Source organism: Streptopelia decaocto (assembly GCF_964273445.1).
Source record: "Streptopelia decaocto genome assembly, chromosome: 8".
Lineage (NCBI taxonomy): Eukaryota > Metazoa > Chordata > Aves > Columbiformes > Columbidae > Streptopelia > Streptopelia decaocto.
Genome location: NC_138662.1, coordinates 13,010,879 through 13,017,148, shown reverse-complemented (window position 1 = coordinate 13,017,148; position 6,270 = coordinate 13,010,879).

Here is a 6,270-nt window from a genome sequence, read left to right as displayed (position 1 = left end):
AGGTTTGTAGAGTGCCAGAAATATCCTCCGTTTCTTTTAAGAACAGCCCAGGTGAGTGTGGGCAGGTAACACAACTAGGTAACTTTGGCTGCTCCAGACTAATGCCTACCAAGTAGACTTAGGAGTCCTGCTGAGCAAGGCCTTTGTGCTGCAAATAACTTTGGGTGTAACCTCATCTAAGTGTTCCTGCTCCGGCAGGGGGATTGGACTGGATGATCTTTCAAGGTCCCTTCCAATCCCTGACATTCTGTGATTCTGTGAAAGCTTGCTGTGCAATGACTTTTATGAAAAATCACTAGAGGGTATATTCCCCATTCTCCCACAACGGTACAGACTGTGCTTTTTATTCCATTTTACCATAGTAATGGCATTAACTTCTGGGAAAGCAGACAACATGAGCTCCAGGTCTGGCTTTCTTATTGACTAGCTCCTTGGAGAGAAAACAGCTCGCTTTAGCCATATCCATGAAAGCCGCTGTGCCAAATAATTGAGGCCATCTGAAGCAGTTTGAATACCCCATTCTCATGCACATCATCATCTAGCAGGGTGTGGAAGGTTAAGCCATGTGTCTGTTCATGTATTTCAGTCACTTAGCTCTGTAAAACTGGGTCCAAGCTGTGCTATTCTTTATCAAGTCTGATACAAAAGTTGTGTTGGTATTGATGCTTTCAATGAAGCTAAAATGAGCTTTCCAAAACAAGCAGTAGTGGGCCAAGCTATACTGTTGGGGTTATTGCACTGTGCACGGTTGGGCCATGGCTATGTGTTTTGTGTACACTGATGTACCCCCAAGGTTTCAAAGCTAATGTCAGTCGTTAGTTTTGTGGTCTCACAGTCAAAGGGACCTTTGCCAAAGAGCACATAGGGCAATTGAGCAGTTAAACACTGCTCCCACATTTGGGTGTCCCACAGAAAGAAGTGTGGGGTAAGAGCTGATGGAAGGACACAAATAGAGGGGCAAAAATACAGAAGTATATTACTGTGCAAATTGCCTCATTTTCTGCTGCTTGCACGCACATATCTGAAGGAAAAATTCAAACTTGTCCCTGGATTTATGCTGAGGAAAGGGGCATTCATCACAGGTGATGAATCAGGCACCTTCCTTCACTAGGAGGCAACAGGTCCAATGGATCCACATTTAGGATACCAGGCTGTTACCAGGCTTTTCTTTTTTTTTTTTTTTTTTTTTTTTTAACAAAGCCTCTTGTCTTTAAAGAAAAAAAACCTTATGGCAAATTATCCTTTCCAGGGAGATGGAAGCAATGACACAATCTTACATTGCCCGTTCAGATCAAATGGCAGCCTGCTGAGAGAAAAGCGGGAATAAAATAAGGTATTAAATGCCTGTGGAGTTTCTGAAGTAGGCACACATTATGTAGGCACACATTATGAGTAAAGCATTTAATGATCACTCAAGAAGAGTTTGGGCAATCTTTTTCTTTTTTTGTATGAGCAGTTTTGATCTCAACTATACGTAGTTTTAGCCCTTGATGCTACCAATTATCTCTGTATAATATGGATTTAAAATACTTACCACACTGTTTTGCTAGCTGAGGGCATCCTTTTTGCACATCCAAAAGTGTGAAAGGTAACACAAAACGTCAGTAAATTGGCCCTTATCCTTTAATTCATCTGCTTTAAAAATCCCACAAGCCTCAGCAGGCTTTATGTACTAAAGACTTCTTATTTTTTTCTTTGGATTTCTGATTTTCTCTCTGCTTAGTTTCCATTTGAAGACAAACTCTTGAGGTGGTGACTCAGAAATGAATTGCAGTAGAAATACTGCAGATGAGAAAAAACAAAGGGATTCTGACTACAGGTGGGGAATGTTTTAATATTAAATGCAATAATATTTAATATTCTGATTTCAGGTGAGTGCATATTTTAAGACATTTTGTGATTACTTCTGTTTCATGATGCCTGATGCAGAGCAGAAATATGAGGGTCTTAGTACCTGAGCTTGTTGTGAGTACTTATTAGAAATGTTCATATTTTTAATGTTAAAAAAAAAAAAAGTCTTGTTCTCTTCATATAGCACTTGTAATGAAATCCTTCTTGAAAGACAGATGAAGCACAGGAAGCATTCACAGGACTGTATCAAAATAGAAAGCTTGAGAAAGTTTTCACTGAAAAAAAATCTATGCTTTTTCTAATTCAAAACTATTATTGGACAGTGGGAAAGAAAACAAACACCTTCCTGCTAAATTGATGAGACTATGTGTATTTTTGAAGATGGGCTGTGATTATGGTCTCACCTTTTATAATAGGATTTTCGGGAAACAAATTTAGATCTAAGTGTTGTTGATGTGAAGGTGACACAGTTTCTCAGGAAAGCTGAGAATGAGGCACTGGAGACCAGTGCTGTAGGGCCAAGTCCTCTTTTCTCGATGTACTTTGTTCCTCATTAAAAGCAGTTACTTACATGTCTCTACAGGTTGTATTGGTTTAAACACAACAGGGAAAAATTGGCAGGGGTGTACAGTTCGCTTTTGATTTTAAGCAGTTTAGTTAAACCAGTGCCAGTACTTGGGGCAAATGTATTTAAACCAGTTAACTCTATAATCATTATAACGAGCAGTGATGTTGCACTGAATTACATTCAATCAGCAGTGAGAGTTTAACCTGGTTTATCTACGTCTGCTTTGGCCCCTGCACCAGTTTAATTAACTGGATTTGCAATGCCGTGCTAGCCAAATAAGGTTGCCTTCACAAACTTTATTCTGTGGACTTTTAATGAGTTACAAGCAGTTGTTCCCAGCCTGTCTGTGGCTGTGTCCGAGTGTCTGTCAGCGATACCGGCTGGGGTCCAGCTTTGGCTGCGTCTGCCTTTTCCTCTCCCTGCAAGCTCAAAAGCCCAGCTGAGCTCAGGGTGACTTTGCTTGTCTTCCTGTAGTGGTCTTTGAGAAACAAGACCCAAATTATTTCCCATTGGGAGAATAATCCTCTGGTCCTTAGGAGGATCTGATCACACATACCCCACTGCCAACTATTCTGACCTTGTTCTTGACCTTGGATTTGTCTTTCTCAAGGTGGTACTTCCTTGAGTCATATTAGCTCAGGAGAACCTCAGCTTTCACTTAAAGCCAATTGCCTGCCTCTCTGCTTGTATCACACCACCCTGTCCAAGGGTGACTGGGTGTCACTGGCTGGGAGCCCAGTTCAGAGCCTGTCAGATCCTCCTCTCCAGGCCATAGACTGAAGGTAAGACTCCTCGGGCGTCTCTTCTCCATCCTGCAAATCCCCATCTCTCAGTACCTCCCCAGACCAAAGAAGATGAACCATTTGTTCCTGAAGAGACAGTTGGGACCCCCAACACCCTGTGTTTGGACCTGAGAACATCTGCCTTGAGCACCAAGCTCAGGCTCTAATGTGGAAATCATGAAGGCTTTTCTTTTGATGAAGAACCAGAGGAAATTACTTAATCCCCAGTCTAGGCTTATTTTTTTTTTCCTAAAGCCAAGTCAGAATGACATTGCTCTTGCAGCTTCTGTTTGCGCCACTGCTGCTGTTGCTAACCAGTGTCATGAGTTAGTGTCTGGAAAGAGGAACATACAAAAATCAAAACAAGGATATTGAACAACAGAGATTGTCCAGTTCCCCCTTGAATTCTTCTGTTACCTATCCAAATAGGGCAGAGATGAAGAAAGGGAGGACTAGGAATCAGTGGATGATTCATCAGAGCAACAGAATTCATTCAGGAGCCCCAGCTGCAGAATTAATCACCTTCAGTTCTGCTGATAAAACCACTCTGGGACTGACAGGGTTTCAGAATTTGTTCCAAACTGATGACACAGTCTTAGAAACATATTTTAAAATATGAATTCTGCTGCTTTCTTCTAGGTGTTCATGTAATGATGGGGCCCATTTTCAACCTGAGAACCAGAAACTTCTAAGAGAATCAGCCATAAACCTTTCAGAGAAATTATTAGACTTGGCAACAACATCTTGTGTGGGGCAGGCTGCGGAGAGCAAGGCTGTCTTGCTGAGATGTGGTGTGGTTGGCTTGTTGTTCCCCGTCAGAAAAGGATTTTGGATTGCCTCTCAAAACATCTGGTTGCTGCTGGCTGTCTAGCAAAGCCCTGCATGCAAACAGACAGAGCTTGGAGGAATTATCTTGCTGTATGTGGCTGCTGGTTTTCATGTATGTCAGAGATGTGCCATGTGTGGTTCTTGTGGCAATCAGGCTAAACGGTGATTCTTTGAAAAACCATAACTAGTACACGCACAGTAGAGCAGCAGTTAAGTTTTCATATGTTTCATCCCTCTTGGACATTTTCCATCCTAAATGGGAGCAGGATTGCCTTGCTGTTACTCTTCTGAGCTGTTGTGTCTAGGGAGCTTATGCTGAGAGATGCTTGTTTGGTTTATTTTCCTGAGTACAGAGAATAGGGAGAAGGGAACACATTGATTTGATAGCTGAAAGGATGAAAACTGCACCTTATGAGAGACAAAGCTCAAACAGTGCTCAGAGTAGGCAGAAACTGTGATTAAATCCTGAATAAATGTGTGAGGGTATCACTGGAGGTGGAGGCGGCTGCGGTTTGAAATAGCGGGAATGTGCCTTGGGTGGGCAAGGAGACGGGGTGGCAGCTGGGGAGGGAAGGAGAATGGGTGACAGATTGGGGATCTGCAAAGAAACAAATGTGGCAGGAAATAAGAAAGTGGGACAAGGAATGAGGCAAAATGACAAAGAGCATGGGCAGAGAGGGACTGTCTGCTACATCTGACCTGTGAGAGTGAAACAATTTAGATGAGATATTGGGGATAAGGGATTTTAACTTGCAATATATGCAGCTGACAGGGCAGAGAAATGGGACAGGGATGTTCCTATGAGACTGTACATAATCTCTCCATGGGTACTGGAAGTCCTCACTGAAATGCCACTTTTCTTTTTGTATTCAGTACTGAAAGCTTATAAACAAGTCTTCTGCCTTGTAGGGAGATAAAGAGAGATAACTTCTTGTATTTAAGTCTGCAGGGCTGAATTCCATTCTCTTCTTGAGTTGCACAGGGTATGATACAGAATACGAATGCAAAAGTCTGGGAACTTTCTTCAAAGTCAAATCATGTGACTTTTTTTTTTTTTTTCAATAACGGCATTGACTGCTTCCTTTCCCCTTCAAATGAATGTACAAATAGTTGGGATGAAGAATTTTTCCAAACTGGGAACTCTACTGAGTCAGATGTCAATTTTTTGCCTGCTTATAGAGATATCAATCTATGTTGCTGTTCCCTGCTGTCAACTAAAGATCCCCAGACTGTGGTTTGAGTAACATTAATGAGGAGAAAAACATTTTAAATGATACTTGTAGGCCAGAAGAAAAACATACAAATGATGAGAATTATAAGTGAAGATACTACAAATGAAGGAATTGCAAAGATTAATCATGGCTGGGGTAGAAATAGCAGCTGTGCCCAACATGCTTGCTGCACGTTAAATTGTACACCCCAAAGTATCTTGAAAATCATTGCTGAAATCACAGGAAATGTTGGTGCAGAATGAGGAAGAGCTGTGTCTTCTGATAAGTACTTCTTCTCTGGAGCTGCATGGCCAAAGCCCTTCAGTCTCCTGAACCTCTGAGCTTCTTTCTCAGACTTGATGAGAATCCAGTCTGAAAAGGAGAATTCATCTAATAAGCAGGATGCATATTTTAACAGCTTGAGCAATATCAGACACATCAGTTGAATAATACTGACTGGAGAGGGGATGTCTGCACAGCACTGGGAAGCTAAGCAGAGCCGCAGAGCCCAAAGTAGCTCTTGGCTTCTGCAGGGGGTTATGTTTGGGTGAAGAACAAGATGGAATTGTCATATAGGCACTGTCTAAGGTATGTTGCTAAATGTTAATCTGTGACTCTAGGAAGGACTTAACAAGGCATGAAAATTTCATTCAATTTGAAAAAGGGGAGAACAATAAAAAAACAAATGTGGGCAAGTGGAGTATTATTTTCAAGAGAGTAGACTAATGTGCAGTTGTCAATATAGATGTTGTTTGTTTTATTCTGGCTATAATTTGTATTAAATGATTCTTGAAGGCAAAGCCACTTTCAGGCAATAGAAAACCAAGCTGTGAATTCCCAGTGATTCTTAAATCTGATTATGTGGCTGTACCTCCAATGAAACCTGACTCTACCTCCTAAAGAGTGTTTGGGACTTGCCCATAGGCCATTGCCCTCAGTGGAATGACAATGCTACAGAAATCCTACCTGGTAATAGTCTTAGTAGGGCTATGCCCACAACACAAACACTAAAGTTCATGTTCTGCTATTG